Source organism: Myripristis murdjan, chromosome 16 (assembly GCF_902150065.1).
Source record: "Myripristis murdjan chromosome 16, fMyrMur1.1, whole genome shotgun sequence".
NCBI lineage: Eukaryota > Metazoa > Chordata > Actinopteri > Holocentriformes > Holocentridae > Myripristis > Myripristis murdjan.
Window position 1 is genome coordinate 24194752 of NC_043995.1, and position 18414 is coordinate 24213165.

Sequence of the window (18414 nt, forward strand, 5' to 3'; positions counted from 1 at the left end):
GATATGACGATGTGGAAATGGAGCAACTGAATCCACCCTGATAAGACACCATGTAGATGCCAGTGGAAATACCGTCATAGTCTACTAATGACACCCTTGGCAGAGGATACACAAATGGTTTCCCCTATTGCCAAGTGGGCAACAGCCTAAAAATTGTGGTGCCACTATAGTTATGTAGGCAAGTCAAGTTAGAAAACAAAAACAGGACACAGTGTGTGTCCTAGTTTTAGTTAACTAGGTTTATGTTTACTTCTGTGAATTTATATCCAAGTGTTTTTTTTTTCTCTCTCAAAAATGGATTAGACTATGTTCTTCTATATTCAAAGAAGCACCCATAAAAGCTACTTGAACACCTTTAACTCACTGTGTCCAGCACTGAGTTGAGCCACACACAAGGTAAAAACTGTTGCTGAGCAAGTCCCCTTAGGCCCTTCATGACTCTGTTTCCCTTTGTACAGGTCCCAGAGAGAGTGATGAAGAAATGGAGAAACTGAAGACAAATCAAGCAGAACAATGGGACGAGAAAAAGAAAGAAAGAAAAGAAACAATAACAACAAAGGGAGAGCGCGACATTTAGAGGCAAATGAATGCTGGAGCAGGATCTTAAACTATGACATGTCTTAAATCAAATTGGAGAGAAAGTGAAAAGGCTAAGTTTGGATAAACACATACCATCACATTGTGCTCAGTCCGCTGGACATCTTCCAGACAGAGTAAAGCTCTCTGGCGGGCTTAGAGACGGGGGGAAAAAAATACAGCACTGGACACTTGAGTATATCATTTGAGGCAGCAAGGGCCCAGCTGAGCATATCAAAAATAAAGAACGATGTCAAAAACACACTTCAGAAAAGTTAATTTTCATTACAGTCCAGTGGCCACTTGAAAGCAGCTTGATGGGGAAGTCTGCTGCTCGTTTTTATCCACTGCCTCATGACCGTGGAAGACTTTCCATTTGGTGACTAATGCAAAATGGCAATGGCATGAATTGCACAAGACTTTTTCAATGGCCCAGAACTTATGTTTATGTCACGATGTCAGAGGGATTACATTCACGTTACTCTTCAGTGGGCCGCCAACCAAGGTCGGGGTCCTTTGGGAAAAGCTTCCAGATCCGCATATTCTCAAGGACTAGTCACTCCACAAACTAAATCATGAGCAGTCAACATGACTAAATGCATGCATGAACATCACTTAAAGCGGTCGGGGTCATTTACTCGACATTGTAGGCTCATTAGGTCACTATAAAGCAGCAAACTGTTTAACTCTGAAATTTATTTGTTATATATTAGCTACATCTGCTTACACGTTTGGTTTGCTGTTCTTGCTGGCTTGAGCATCATCAGATAAACGAAGGCCAACAATCGTAAGGCCAGAGTCAGCCAATGAATCTTATCACAGGAAGAGAAGGAAATTGCTCATGAAGGAGAGATAGCAACGCAGCCCCATTCATAAACACATGTGCTTCTTAAAACAAGCTAATAAGTAATGGTTATGGAAATACAAAAACACATTATGCCTGCCCTTAAACGTTCACAATGTTAAAAAAAAAAGCTTCCTTGCTTGTTTGCCTTTGCCAGTTAAGCAAATTCTCATGCTGTTTAGTGCACTAAGTACCCTGCACAGCATCACTGCAATCGCTTTCATGGGTTGAGACATGTAAGGCATTGAGCAATCTGTGGTCATCAGAGTTTATAGCATGGGCCCGGCACAGAGCCACTGTTTGGATGCTGTTGGTAAACAAGTGGTGGCTCCAGTCGGAGAGTTGTCACTTTCTGCACTCGATCCTGTATTAGAGCAGAAAAACCTGGGCCACCCACATTGTCAGGCATTTAATGACGCTAAGGTCAGAAAGCTACAGGGAACAATGCCATTTACTGAGGTTCTTTCAACAACAGCAATGAACAGGTTATAAGGGAACAGCCGTGAGACTTCTTTCTGTGGGAGACTAGGTCAGACTTAAGGATAGAAGGCAAGCTGGAGGACCAGACACGGGAAAGCTAACCTGTCATTGTCCCTGAGCTTTTAAACACCGCCTGGTGTGGAGTGGGAGGAGACAGAAGCCTCAAATGAAAGCCAGCATCATAAACATAAAGGGGGAAAATGAGTACCTGCAGCAGAAAATGTCACCATGTCCTTTGTAATTTGTCCCTTCTTGGCAACCTTTAATGACCATGCAGGTGAAGGGATGTGACTTGATGTCTTTTAATATTAGCCTTGATTTTCGAGCGTGGTACACCTGTAGCATGACTGCATATCAAAGGGTGATAGAGAAAAGCTACGGGTGAACGGCAGCTGGCTTGCAAGAACTATACTTCAAACCATCTGGGTTCAAGTATTAAAAGGATTTGATGCAGTGATTTAAAGATGTACAACAAGGCCAAAAAAGGCACAGGACAGCTTCACTCAGTGTATGTTTGGTTATGCTAAAAACACAAATTTGTCATAACCTGACGTTTTCTTGGCAAAATGAGATAAGAGGACGTGTGAGCAAGGGAGACTCCATGTGCATATGAATGACAACTTTCTGAAGGAGAGCCCGGCCAAAATGCATTTGTCACATCTCATCTCTCCGCCTTCACAGCCCTGTCTCAATCCCAAGGTTCCATAATGCTCCACCAACACCAAACAATAACATTGCAATTACTTTAAATCATACAGTACTCGCTTAACCACCATGAGGGAAAGTTTGGGACTTGGGAATGAATCTGAATTTCTTTTTATATCACTGTGTGTGGATGGTCAGAAGACTACATTTTTGGCCTACATTTGTCTTCCTTTGAAGAAAAAAAAATGCTGCCATACATTAGAGTTTCACATCTGGTTTGCATCGGGGAAACTATGCAGTCAACTCCTGTGTGCCAGTGGAGGTTTTGGATAGTCATTGCCTGGAGAATGCAGGAAAGGCTGTCTTTTCTTTCTCTGTGCTGGTATTTGCCGGTAAATGTTTAGATGGCAGAGGGAAAAGTAGAAAGAGAGTGAAAAAGAGAAAGCAAATATGGAAGCAAGCAAGAATGAAAAAAAGAAAAAAAAAAGAGTTTTGACCTTCATCCTAGCTGATCATAAGATACAAGCGAGGCAGTTGTGGAAAGAAGACAGGAAGTTCAGGAATGCATAAAATGGAGTTAAAAGTGAAGTGTGATTAAGGCGCAATATTCAGCAAAGAATTAACAGCTCATGCCTGTGGAAAAATACTCACACTGAACAAACCTCTGTGAGTAAAAAGGGGAAAAAAAGAAACATGCTGAAAAATATCAGGGTGACAGTTGCAGCAGCAGGAGGTTTCACTCTGAGCCTTAGTGTGGCTGCTGACTGAGTAAGTTGAGTAGGGTTGCTCAGAGGCTTCTATATATCTGTATGAAAGGCGGAGCGTATCATTTCTCTTTGAACAAACAAACATGGCCTTTAATCCCAGGAACCCCCCTCACTCCCCAGTTTCCCAGGGCAGATTTATGCCCAAACATGGCCATCCTTGTCACTGTCTTGTCATCCCCTCACCCTGATTGTCATCATCTACCCTGTGATGCAGGGGATGGGGCATCCCTTTGAAAACTGAAGCCTCCACTGTTATTGTCACAGCAGAGTGAGAGTGCTTCTTAATTTTGATACCATCGGCTGCTGTTTAGCTTAGCTGAGCGCTGTGAACCTGCACACTGTTTGAATAAAAGTGAAGTAATAAAAGCAGATATCGCCTTACATGTCTACTTAAAAATGTCAAACCCGGCCCAGTTTACATTTCAGATTTGAGGAGCCAGGTCATGGCACTCTCTCTTGCAAATGGGCTGATTCAGTTCTTGGTTTGCAAGCATCTGGGGAGGATGATGTTTTCACTCAATCAGTCCACAGAGGGGAAACAGGAGGAGCCCTGCAATAAACTGCAATAAATTCAGTGGCAAAATGACAATATAATTTTTTCCCATAGCTTTGTGCTTCTGATACAAGCTAGACGTTTGTAGCAGAAGTACAAACTCACCTCACTAAATGCAATGCTCACTCAGTGTGGAACGTCTTTTCCTGTTCCTATAAATTTATACTTTCTGAGTACCAATGCTCTCATGGGTACAGTCTATGGCATGATGTTTGAAAGGCGACATAATGGATATGTCCTTCAGTGTCTGGAGTGGCCATAAATGTTCTTTGTTGCATCTGCTTATTGTTATTAAGAACTGCACCAGGCAGTAGCAGACAGAGGACTGATATATTACCATAACAGTCAGTCGGGCAGACAAGCCACCTGTAGCCAGGATTGAAGGGTGCCTGTCACCTGGTGTAACATGGATGGGATGTCAGCTGTGTGAATTGTTCCTGCTAAACAGCAGCAGCAGCACAGCTCCACAATAAAAGCCTCTCCATCCACAAATGCTTGGTGAACTGGCTGCTACAACTCTGTTTTTCTTTTCATTTATGATCTGTTGACATCTTTCACCTATCTTTACTGATGATTTCTTAAAACGCATGGACATAAATGGCAGGACACATCTTCGCCTCGTTCTAGGTGGTCCTCAAATCACTTTAACTTACCACTCCAATATTTACAGACAAACCAAACAATTCAAATTAATTTAATCCAACTTGTTGTGACTCAACAGTTCATGTCTGTTTAGATGTCTTTGGCATTTATTATAATGTAGATTTCTTGTTTTAAATCATGAAACCAGCCCAGGTACTGGAACTACTACAGGGATAAAGTCAGATTCAGCATAAATATACACATCTTGACTGACATATTTATCACCTTTACATCCTCTATTGTGTAAAAGCTTCATATTGAAAAAAGCTTTCGTTTAATCAGCATTACATGACAATGCTTCCAATATCCTCACTTTTGGAGATGTAACAGAAAATTCAAATACAGAATAGTGTGATAAATTACTGCTATAGTAGTATTATCACTTTTGAAATGAGTAATGACTGAAGCATTACAGCTCCTTAGTAAAAAGGGCAACACTGCAAACAAGCACACAGTATTGCAACTATGAGAATAACACTCTAGTCAAATGACTTATTACGAAACGTATGAAACTCATGCAAATGCCTATTTACTCAGAACCCAGGCCATTACCCGGCGGTGACCAATAGCATCCATCCTCTTACCCTGCCTTTCCAGATCATCTGGTTTCCTTTGACCTGTGACAGACAATGCAACAACAGGCCCTCCTGATTTCAGTGCAATCAAAGGTCTACTTACCAAAAGGACTAACTACATAGTATGCAAATTCCAAACCTGGTTGGTTAAAAGGAATCGTAAAGGCCATAATGTTAAGAAAGCATAGTAAGCATAATGTTAATGACTGCATCAGCGCTGACAGATTTACATTCCCATTTGTCCTTACCACTGCCATTTACACAGAAGGTTCACGGCCATCGGTAACCCACAGGGGCCAAAAACCAAGGCTAGCTTTGAACCAAAAGAGACAAAATGGTTCCTACAGACCGGTCATTCCCAGGTGGTCTCCTAATGTTGCTGAGTCAGCACAGCTAGCCAAGGCATCAAGGAGCTGGGCTAAGGTTTCTGAGGCCGCACACTCAGCAATTTAAGCACGCCCTGATGGCCACACACGAATGTGCACTGCACACCCACAACTGCTAGCAATTATTCCTAACACACGCAGGCACACGCTCGCAAGCTCGTGGCTGCAGTGATGGCACCTGACCTTGGGGTTGACGCCCAAAGGGTTTTTTTTTTTTTTTTTTTTTAAACCATATGTCTTTACATCTCATAGCATGAATAGCCAACAGGCTGTCATAAGCAGGTGGACATCTGAAGTCTCTGTGTGCAGAGGTTTTCCAACATGGCAAAAGTGAGAACAACCCCAATTATGGAGTGCAAATTCATTCATTAACTTCCACACTGGCAACAAATCAGACAGTTCTCACTAAGAGCCTCCTCTCTTCCCATTCAGCTCTGTAACCGTGAGAAGCTGGGTTCATACGTGAGGAACAGAAAAATACATTAGATGGGCCCAGAAAAGCGGGGAAAACCTGCCAAAAGTGAAATGACTGGGATGGATAAGTTAAAAGTAATTTCCAGTATATGCAGCCATTTTTTCCCTGCTCAGGCACATCTCCCTGGCAACGTGTAAACAGTGCCCTCATTCCACAGGACCATAAAACTTTTGGCAGTGACATGTAGCCCTCACTTCACCCTCCTCAGCGTTCACTTAGGGCAGAACCCGACGTTCTCCAGGAGATGCTGTGGCAATGCCAAAATTCACTTCAAAAATATTGAACCCCTTGGGGAACTCAGGCTCCTGATCAATATCACAAACTGGATGAGTTTAGACTGGATGACTATTTATAGAGCGGGACATTGTAGCCTGACTTCACTACTTTGCAAGAAAGTCAATGATGCATAAACAGGCAACCAAGCCAAACTTGTCTGCAATGAAGTGGAGAATTCACAAATGCATCCAGAATCCAGAATTTTGTATTCAAAACCGCTTCACAGTGAATTTCCTCCCTGCAAATCTGATGATCTAAATATAGATGCGATAATGTGGGTTGACCTTTCTGATACATCTCCGTTCACCATTTTCCTGTCGTAAAAACATAATGTCTTCTTCCTTTAGTCTGGTATTTGCTGTGAGACCAAAAGTGGGTTCATTTCCTGCTGGACGATGACCCCTTTAACCAGTGTGGGGTCGACAACAATGAGGAGTCCAACTCAATATGAACACACACTGAGCTTCTTCCTGTTCCCCCAGACATCTCTGGGACATCTCAGAGAGATGGTCACACACATATGCACACACACACACAAACAGTCTCAAGGAAAAATATAGCCCTCAGCCATGCAAGCACAAGTACTCACACACATATATAGACAAATGCACACCCACATGCACACGGCCCTGAACGATGCAAAGCTGAGGGAAGACAGAGGGCTCAAACAAAAAATAAACACAGCAGCCAATCTAGGGGGACAATGGGTGACTTGTGCAGGAAGAGAAGACACAGTGAGCAGCTGCATACACACACCAGCAGTTTGTTTAAAGTCTCTTTGTGGGGACTTCCCGTTGAGTGTAATTACTGCTCATATTCGCAATCCTTGGCTTTTCTGCTCACATAAATGAAGCTGATAAGATCCATGATTTTGATGTATTTAGGAAATGATTTTAAAACTAAGTGGCAAGATCTTGGTAACAACAATCTAAACACACTGAGTGAATGATGAATTCACACCAGACTGACACACTAGGACTGAATACTGCCAATCGGACTGCCTTATCCTCACTGGTAGACCACTGGATGGATGCTTTACTCCTTAAAAATGATGTCATCATTAGTGAGACTATTGGGGAGAAGCATTTAAACTGCAATAGATGGTAAAAATCGATCGAGACTCCACTCCTGAAAAAAATTGCCCTGATACTTCAGCATAATGAAAGAAAAAAGGAAAACTAGTTGGATTGTGTCAGATGATATTTCCCTTGACCCAATTTTTATGATCCCCATGGGCTCCTTAAAAAGGGACCACCTCCTTTTCCTTCTCCCCTTTTCCTTTTTCTCATTTTGTCTGTTTTCGTTGACCTTCAAATGGGTTACTGAGGAGAAAGTCACGTGTCCATTGGATGCCTTGGCAGCTCATTTTTGCATGGAGGAGGCCAAACACACGCTGATGAATTGCCACAAAATCAGGAAGTGCATATATGAGTGGTGCACCAGTGGAGGTCAGTGACCTGAGGGTCGTTTTTTTTTCCCCCCCTTGCTGTACCGCCAGGAGAACGCCCCAGCTCTGAAATGCGGCAGGCAGGCCGTGTGGCTGGAATGAGCTCACTTCAAAAGGTGTCCATAAATCATGCTGCCATGCCCAAGACTGCTTCCACCCTCCATTCCCCCTCTCCCCCACTCTCCCGCCCACCCAGCCACCCTTTTCTCTCTCTGTTGTCCTCCAGTCCAGTCTCAGACCACAGGCCTTAGTTCATTTACACACTTTGCACCATTCCGCTCAGAGTTTATTTGTTGTCATTGGATATTCTGGTGGATGGCTGACACATTCTTTTTGGACCTTCTCATCCACCCACTTTGCCAGAATAGATGAGTTTGATCTTGCAGTAACATCGCCATGAGCGGGCCTTGTTAACAAATTCACAGCAGAAGAAAGAGGGAGTGGCAGGCTGTAAAACATGTAGTGACCTGAAACAGATTAGTATCGATATCATTGGAAATCACAGCAGTGGCCTTGGTAGATGGTAGATCTCCATGGATTGGTGTGCGGTTCAATTGAGTCGCGAAGCGCCGCAAGTTCAGAAATCCTATTGCTAGTTTCACGACTTTGCCAGAAGGGAGCTGCAATCCGTCAGGTCCTTATCTCCCACTGTCACACACTGGGATCTCTTTATCATGCAGCCATGCAAAACACCATTCATCTTCCCCACCTAATTCATTACAAGTGATAAAATGCAAAGTCCCAGCTCCAGTTGTTAAATGAAGAGACAACGTGAGCACAGGTGCTTTGGTAAACACTGATAGTGTGGCTGAATTATGTTGCTTCCCAAGCAGGCCTGTCTATCTCTTTCAATCTATTAACCACAATCCCCCCACTCTTGTCCGACCCCATTTTGTTTTTTTTTACCTGCTCCTCTTTACTATATAGGGTTATTCTTGGCTTGCACGATTTCGGGAACAGCACTGAACAGACAACAGACACTAACAAAGACAGCGTGAAGCTAGTCAAAGGCACAAGGTTCTCATCAAGGCTCCACAGCCTGTTCATCGATCAAGTGAAAGTAAATGTATGTCACACATGGTGTAAATTAGCAGAATATATGGCCCCTCCTTCATTAGTGGACTAGTGGGATCCACTGGCACTATACAGAGTAGATGGTGGTTAAAAGCTAAATGGCACAAACTTGGCATATATTAAATGTTGTGCAGACACACTGCACTCCTGTCCAGTTGAGACAAGCATGACATGGCATGACCAACGACCATGATCTTGCATGCTGACATCTTATACTATGAGCTGCTCTTTTCTTCCATTCTTTTTTTTTTTTTTTTTCAGAAATCATTAAACCTTAAACAGTTTCCACTTACCAGCACTGAGAAAGTGGGTGATGGGATGAGGGATGGGGGCTGTTGAGGGGGGCTGAATACTTCCACAGTGAAGTCATGCTGCTAGTGTCATTGGCCCTATGCTGTGCTTTGCTCACTGTCTGGCCCCCATTTTACCCATTGATCTAATTTCCACTGCCAGCATTGGATGTGGTTCTGTTTGAAGCTGGATGTTTAGATCCATTAAAGCACCAACCGAATTGCTAACGTATGGTGAACCTTAGGAAAAGTAAAGAACAAACAACTTAGTGATGTTTGCCAGACTCTTGAGAGGAATGGAGAAAATACAGTTTTGTGCTGAGTTAAACGAGGTAAGAGAGTCCATACCTGGCACGCTATTTCTCCAAGATCACAGAGGTGATTCTTCTTCCCTACACACAATTGCAGAGAAGAGGGAGAACTACACAGCGTGAACTCCTGACACAAATACACCACACTATGTCTAAAGTACATGACTACCTTCAAAAAGTGAAATCCACGCATGACTGAAGGCTTCTAAGAATAGAGCATCTTGGGGGTAAAATCCAAACAAAGTAGTAACAGCTGTTAAGATTTAAGTTGCACCCTGACCAAAGGTTGTCTAAATCTTGCTGGCCACGGTCAGGTTCAGCGGTTAGTTGAGGGCCGCCATTGTTGCTCCTCTAGTCGTAAATGCCAAGAGGGGTATTTAATGGTTTGCTGAGTATCAGGTGATATCGTACTTCTACGCTGATGATTACATATCCCGCATGTCTGTTGCTTCTTTAATACAATTAGAAAAAGGGCAACAGGATGTTGTGATTGACAGAATCAAAAACATTTCTTTGCAGGCACAGAAACTATTTTTCTTTCTATTGGATTGAAAGGGGATTATGCTAAACAACAGTAAATGCAAAACAATAACAACAGCAACAGCAACAACAACAACATTCTCGGGTACTGGAAATCTGTGAGCCATCTGCTCAGCGTGCTGAATGTAAATGCTCTGATCTATTTTTGGACGGAGTTATGTCCAATAACTGTAAACACGCTGAGCTCAATATGATTGGCTGGTTGTGAACATTCTGTCAAACAGCGTTGCACCTCAGTCTAATGATCTCACTGCACCGAGTCTCAAGAACTTTCATGACATAAGGTGATTGTGAGTCTGGAATTACTTTTACTGGAGAGTCACAGCATGTTCTTTCTCTTGTTGTGGTAGGGGTAAAAAGTCACTGGAATTTCTGGAGAATAATACAAACCTCTCCATGTTGGAGTCAAAGAGAGGTGGTACGCACAGAGCAAACTGTACACAGTAAGGACTTGCATTTGTCTCAGATTAAGCCTTTCTGTGACAGCTCATTGACAGATATGCCTACAAGCAATAGTGGTTGCTTGGGCCACTCCTCTCCTCATCTCATCTCTTCATGCTCCGTCTTCACTCCTATTGAGGACAAAGCCAAGAAATCCCTCCTTGGCGCTCTGTTACTCGTCCCTGTCATAAATCACCGTCATCTTCCCATCGAGGAGCTGACGTCCTTTTATAGCCACACCAAGGACACTTTCTCCCATTTATGGTTTCTCAAAGGCACCGTATGACGGCCATCTAGCGTCCCATGAAGGTGAGACAACGCAGAGAGGTGTAGAGGGCCAGAAATCATCCGGTCCCACTCCTCCTTCCTCTTCAGGGCAACATTGAACTCTGACCTTCCGTCCTGACATCCTTTACAATCAGTGCCAACCTGTGCCCAAGCGTTGCCAAGTACACTCTCCTCTGTGTACATTGCAGAGGGGTGACTGTCATATACGCTTCGATTTATGGTTTAGGAACTGACACAAATCCACACCTCGGTGCATGTGAGACATCTGGCCTTTCTCAGCCTGTCTCCTTTGAAGAGACTATTATCTCTTCACTAGAGCTATAGAGAAGAAACTGAGAAGGTGAGGTGTGTGTGTGCGTGGGTGTGTGTGTTAAACTAGAGAGCTACAGATGCACAGAGAAAGACAAAAGAAGGGGAGAGGGGGAAAGTGTAAGAGATTCTCGATAAGAGTCGCATTCTTGATCACTCACCAGTTTAATCATGCAGAGCAGGGATTTTGCCAGTGTTTACTCTACGAGGGGAACGCTCTCGCTCACAGCTGCCCTCTAAATAAACACTCGTACATTTATCAGAGAGCAGAAAACATATATATCTAATCTGGACAAGTAACAGCTTTTCATGGAGTCCAGCGAGTCATGTCCTTTTGGGTCATCCTGGGAAGTCATTTGTACAAGGCAGAGGAAAAACCCCAAAAACACAAATGCACGCTTGCTTGAGCAATAAACATGTGCATGCACACACATACACACAGGCACGCTGCCATACACCCACACTCTTATGACTACACCTCATCTGCCATGACTTCAGTCATTTAGACTCATTCTTTGCAGATGTGGTGGCCGACCTCATTAAGTGTTTGGGAAGCAATCAGCAATAACGCATTCTGTCAGCTGGGTAAGGTAATTAGCCATATAAAGACACAACTACCACAGCAGTCGGGGGTGAAGGCAGTGATAGCGGCATGGTGGAACAAGCAACGTATACAAGGCCAAGGCTAAATTGTCTCTCTAAGACATATCTGTTATGAAGAGAGAGTCGTGCTTGCATGTTGCTGTGGAGAAATACTTTAACAGCCCATTCTCGCTGTGGTTTACAGTGTTTTGAAAGGTGCCAGTTTGAGCCCTGGGCATTGTTGCCTTGTTTGAGGCCTGCTGTGTATCACTGTGTGGTTAAGGACTGCATGCCACATGGCCTCAAAGTATTGTCCAATTAAGCTAGTGTGCCTGGTATGCAAGAACAACCAAATAAGGGCAGGATGACGACGCTACTACTCCCATGCAAAGACGCCTGTTCATTTCATGCAAGCGGATGAGTGTTTGTACGCTTACTCAGAATTCACTTAATGGTTGATTACTAATTCAGAACATTAAGGGGGTGTGCAGTGAGCCCCAAAGGTCTAGTATTAAAAGCCTCCACTTATCTATAATAAGAGAAATCCACGTTTTATGGTTTTCACTGTCAAAGTTTTGCTTCTCCATATTAGCAATTCAATACTGCACCACTTCCAACAGAAGCCATGCGAGGTGGTCTGTGGACCAGTGATGGCCTCAATAAAGAGGCTGCCCAGGAAGAGATCAAAAGATTTTTCCATAACACTCTCTTTTCCACAAGTAGAAGATGTGGTGTTACAGTATGAAGTGTAATCCTTGGCTTTTTAATGTCTCATCTCTCTTAGCGCTGTGACAGGTTGAAATTACACACCCCATGTGCTGGAGAAATTCTCCTTGCCCCACATTTTTCTCCTCAAGTGGCGCTGTTAACCATAGGTTATCCTATGATTTAGCCATTAGCCACAGCCCGACATAGCCATTACTTTATATATGAATTCATAATACACATCACATTACCAGTTGTAAAAAAAACCACTGCAATTTGTCTGCAGACTTACAATTTGTGCCTACTGCCCTCCCTCTACTTCTCCCCCTCTGAGTGCTGCTTGATGTGACTTGCTAAGTTGGTTTTGGAGGCCCATTTCGCGGACAAATTATACCCCGCTGTCATCTTTATTTATGAGCTTCCATTCATTCACCATGTAGAAATGTGCTGTTTACCTGACATAAGATCCTTTATGGGTGCCAATGTATTGAGCAAACTGTTATATTGAGCAATTCGAGAAAGATGCATGCATGTTTGGGCAAAGGAGAGAATCGCTGCTCCCATAGCTGAGGTGAAACACATCTAGGGACAGTCAGGCAGGTTTATCAGAGATTATGTTACCCAGAACGATCACTGGGAGGTTAGGCACATGATGGAGGAGGAGATGTTGTATGAGTTGCATCATAGCATTCCTTTCATCAGCTCTGATTAACTGTATGTGCTATACACTTCTGCTGGAGCATGACCTCCATCTTCTCCCTTGAGGCGAGGGTGCAGGGAAACAGTCACGGCTGACTCACACCCTTCCTCAGCAGAAGTTCAGAACATGACCACGGGGGTGATGATGATGTGGTGAATCGACAGGATTTGGGCACCCAAACAACATCTGTTTCATGTGAGACCTGGTGCAAAGGAAACTTGGTAACGTAAGGTACAGTGTTTACGTGGGACTGCCCTGAATGGCAGTGTGAGTAATAATCAAATGCAGAGGAAAAGAAGGGCAAGGCAAACTAGAGCAGAGCAAGTGACAGACAGAGTGAGGTAATGCATGGCCTCATTCTTTTATAAAACATGCAATTACTTGTATTAAAGTAGTAAGTGTGTAGTTATGAAGTATTTGCAATTTGGTCCATGCAATTTAGCATTTCCTTGGAAAGCAGCATTTCCTTTGAGAATAGCAGATAACTGCTAGGTATAGACCTGTAATTGTGCACCTAGAGGAATGTAATTGCCCCATTAGCACAGAGTGAGATACCTTTTAGTCGCCATTGTTGCCTAAAGAAAGTTTATGTTCCCTTAATATACAATCTCATACCATGTGAATGCCTGGGCAGCATGTACAGAGGGAGGGAAAGGGAGAGAGAGAGAAAGAAACAGAATGACTGAGATGTGAGGGAGGCACATTACCTCCCACGGGGGCCCTGACTCAAAGGATCAGGTTTCAGACGTTTACCAACAAAGCGTCCATGGAGGAAGCCTTGTGCCCCTCATAATAACACCACAGCACCTGGCCATCACCACGCAGGAAACCTGAGGTCACTTCCCCCCATTCAGGGAATGCAGACACACTCCTGCGGCCAGTCATGCGCCCCCGCAGCCTATTGAAGAGGCGGCTGCTGACCAAGTGAAGGAAAAACAGAAGGACGTGCGAGGCTGCAGCCTAAACATACGGTGTGATTTAAATATAAAATCACAAATACATTATGAGCATCTGCACATATGCAATAAGAACAAAAAACAGCTTCACTGTTATTTCTCCCAAATCTATAAAAGACAACATTCACACTCAACCTGTGTGACCCGAGCCTGATTTTGATTTTTTTCATTCATGTGAGAGAGAACTGGTGCTTATTAAAAGCTGCATGGAGTCACACATTTTTTTTTTTCGAACGTGTAATATAAAATTGAATCCCAAGATGTGAAATACATTACATTTTTTATTTGAATGTTCAGATCACAGTTTGGCAGCACTGCCATAACAACATGTAAAATGTACATTATTCATCTGAGACAATTTTGGCCTGATTCACTGAGGAGGACAATAAGACCCAACAGCTGAAAGAAAGTGAATTAGCCGCATACTGCAATCCAAATGTATTCAAATCATTTAGGAAAAGTGCAAGTACAAAAACGGACATGACATCTTCTCTTATTGTTGTTCTGCATGTGTGTCTTGTTGACATCTAATTGGTATTAGATGTGGGCTACACTGGAGAATAGACATGAGCTGTCATCCAAAAAGCATTAGAAATGAGCAGAAATTTAGAAATGAGCCTATGGTCTGAATTCCTTAGACACAACCTGACGGGAAAAAAAAATGGGAAAACAATACAAACAGTATGCGGTGTCTTCTGCAACAGCAACAAGAGGCAGAGATAAAGCTGTGCGACGTCAAAACAGAACTGCCCCGACACAAATCTAAAATTCGCTCCCTAACCACCTGCAAGCACTTGACCGCTGACTCTCCATCATTATCGTTGGCCTGGTTTCAAAAGATGCCAACCTTTAAAACACCCAGCCACAACCAGTCCGACCAAGTCATTTAACTACAGGCTCAATGTAGTTTGGAGCTGGCTATGGTCCAAACACCACGAAGGGCTAACCTTTGGAAAACACTGAGACCTCTAAGGAATGTGACCGTGGTCAAGGCTAGCTGGAGCTGTGTCGCTGCAGCACTGAACTGAATGAAAGAGAGGAGGGAGTGGGAAGAGGAAAAAAAAAAAAAAAAAGCAAACAAATACACTGCACGGCCCATGAGCTCTGCAAGGCAAAATTCTCAGATGCTAAATAAGACAGAATGACTGGCTTCTGACTGCTGCGGGACTGTTTGTGCTTGTTACTGTGACAAACAGTTTGTGCAAAAAATAAAATGCCAGTTTGTGAAAGCACAGCGTGATGCCTCAGAGTCTAAATTCTTCATAGGTGGAAGTTCTGTGGTAAAGGCCAGGAAAGATGGGCTCTGTAGAATATTTTTGTTGTTGTTATTGTTGTTGTTGTTGTTGCAGAGCCAAGGATCTACAGCTTCTACAGAAATCTACTGTACACAAATAAACTTTATATTCACTGTAATCTGCAGCTGTAATGAACCAAGGCTTCCTCACACTTTTTCAATTTGACCTTTAAATTTAATTCAGACCGAGCTGAGGCTGTGCTACAGATGCAAATTCGTTTAACTACTGCCAACTACAAGAGCTGAGGATCAAATCCAGGCTATGGGATTTGATTTAGCTCCAATTCTAGGAGTGAGAGGTTACTCAAGTGATTCAGAGCCTGAATTAGAGAGTTTATTGGGATTATCGCCATCCTCAGGGGAATCATCCTCTCCCCCTAAATTGTATATAGCTTTCACATGTTTTAAAGAGCCTAAATAAAACCTGACAGTAAATTCACTGCCCCTGTTTCTGACATATTGTGTTTGGGCATTTGAGCGCCAAGTCGGGTGCTCTCTACAGATGCCATTCAAAGTCCTTTGCACTAGAAGACAAGACACCGCCGTCTAGAGCAGGAACTATAGGTGAGAACACGTCTCCATCCTCCCCAACCGTACAATTATTCAAAAGAGCAATATTCTCGAATACAACAACAACAAAAATGGTGAGAAAATTTGATTTGAATCCAGATTTTCTTTTTTTTAGCCACGCTGTATCCTTTCCCAAAGTGTAGCTTAATGTACTAGACAGACATGCCAGTGATGCAACAGGTGAGAAGGCTATTAAACTACTAATGTAGTTTAATTACAGTTCAACCAGGAGACGACCTGCACTGTCCTCTCGGGCTCACTCACTACACTAGCCAGTGAGGGGCTGTCTTATTTTCGGCAGGCTCTTTGTATCCTATGTCAGCTTTTCCCACGGGTTCATTCATTCATTTTTTTTTCTACTCCTTTTAACTCCCTTTTAGGATACTTTCTAAGACAGCCTATCAGCTCATCCGCCCGTCAGTGTCCATCATCCAGAGCACCAATCATAATCTCTGCATATACAGCTCATTCATCCTGTGTCCATGCTGTCATTTCAGCTGCAGTTCATTCATGCGTCACACCACCTCGCCACCACCACCAATGTAAAGGCTCCGGTGGGTCACACAGGGGCAAATCCTTACTGCCATCATGATCATCATCACCATCCACAAGAGCCTTTCCCCAGAATCTCCTCATGTTAATTAATGAGCTTTTTTTCTTTCAGCAAAGCCTCATTTTGTTCGTTGAAATTAGTCTCTACTGATTGAATTACTATGAGCCGTGTCGGTGATGCATGCCCTAAACAAACCCAGAAGCTGCACCCCAGACACACCCATCCCAGACACACGCTGCCACATCCCGCTTCCTGTTGCTGAAGTGAAGAAGAGTTTAGCCTGAGGGACTTTGCTCTCTGAGGCCATGACATACCACTCAGCTCGGAGACTCTGTCACAGCTGTTCTTTACTCAACAACACAGTTCAATGGGTCACACAATCCAATACAGCATTATTCTTCCACTGGAGCACTGTTTTCGTGCTTTGCTCTGTCTGTGTGCAAACGTGTGTGTGTGTGTGTGTGTGTGTGTGTGTGTGTGTGTCTGTGTGTGTTTCAAAGAGAGGGACGGCAGACAAGTGTGTGCAGGTGTGAGACAGTGAAAAAAAATGTGGAAGACTGAGGCGTAAGCAAAGAAACAAGTTAAAAAAAAAAAAAAAAAACGAGAGACAGAGAAAATTTCCAGACTCCCTCACTTGTCACAGGAAGCAGTCCCTGTTTTTCTCTCCAGCCCTTTCCCGGGGCATGTGTTTGACTAAGGTGTGAAATATTAAGACTTGTCATCTTGCCATGCCCATTATTTCCTTTAATCTTTACGGTTAACACTGAATGAGAGATTTAAAAACTCTCAAAATTCCCCAAGATTGCAGAATAACTCTGATTTACACGTTAAACAATGATAATAATATAATAAATATAACTCCTGTCAAAATCAAATGTAAAATATATGTTTTTTTGTTTTTAAATACTGATTTATTTATTTTTTGAATTTTAATGTGTTGCTTTTGGGATGAATTTGCTCTAAAGGACCACCTCTCTCCTTGACAGACTGTCTTACAAATAGCTGCCCTGTAATTAATCAATACGTTCAAAGTGTCCAACTTAACTAATAAAGTTAACAAATCCAAAGCTACTTCTGCCCAATTTTTTTTTTTTTTTTTTTTTTCATTTATAACCCCAGCCACAATCTGTATTCATTTCCAGCCCCTCACATAATTGGTATTATTTTAATGAGCAGCACAGACTTTTGTTGGATCAACTATCACCGCTGTGATGCTTAAATTGACATCTGGAATAGACCTCATGTGACCAAATAAACCACAGCAACGTTTCCCCATCGTTTCGCTACACATGAGGTCAAAGAGTGCAAGTGCTTCCTTTTTTTTTTTTTCTGGAGAAACCCCACCAGAGCCGAAGAAGGGAGCAAAGAAGGATAAAGAAGGAGCGAGAGAAAGTGTAAGAAAGATGTCACTCCTACCAGAAGTAATGTCTGCAGCTGAAGGCACCTTTGCAACCTGAAAGTCGTGGCTCTCCTCCCTCTCTCTCTCTCTCTCTCCCTCTCCCTCTCTCTCTCCCTCTCCTCTCTCTCTCTCACTCTCTCTCTCTCTGTGTCCGATCAGCGCTGCCACCAGTTCACAGGTCGCTACTCCAGTGGCTGAGGAGCGTCGCCAGCTGTAAAACTTTTCTGATCCCTTTTCACTGTTAGTCAAACCTCTCTGCCGAGGACTGATACAGCCTACCGGCTACTTTTGTCCTACTACTGAGGAAGTTGCTGGTGAGTCACAAGATCCCGCCTCCCCCCCTAAAAAAAAAAAAAAAAAAAAAAATCCTCCCTCCCTCTCTCCAACGACTTCAAACAAGAGCAGAGAGGAGTCCATGCGCTGGTGGGTCTGGATGGGATGGGAGCTCCCGGCTAGGCCCTCTCTCTCTCTCCCAGTGATAAATTAACCGCTGGGGCTATTTCTGCTTTAGTCTGATGCCTACACGCCTCTGTGGAATTAACTCCATAATTTATTGCTGACTACATTGTGTATACTGGATAAGTGATAGGCCAATTCTATTCTTCTTAAACCTTGATAGAGGACTGTTGGCCACATTTCACAGAAAATCCAGCCTCAGCTAACCCGACGTCTATGAGTAAATGAGGCCAATGTGCAGCAGCTGCTCTATATCCTAGATCAGGGTTTGCACAAAGAG

General features: G+C 43.3%; 1 protein-coding gene across 1 annotated transcript in view; it reads right to left on the reverse strand.

Annotated features, from left to right (window-relative positions):
* The window catches only part of fhl3a (four and a half LIM domains 3a), a 31711-nt gene extending 13766 nt beyond the window's left edge, over positions 1-17945 (reverse strand). Inside the window, exon 1 of the mRNA XM_030072942.1 lies at positions 17696-17945. The gene's annotated coding sequence lies outside the window, so the exon portion shown is untranslated. The remainder of the gene's footprint in view (positions 1-17695) is intronic.
* Positions 17946-18414: the final 469 nt, after the last annotated feature.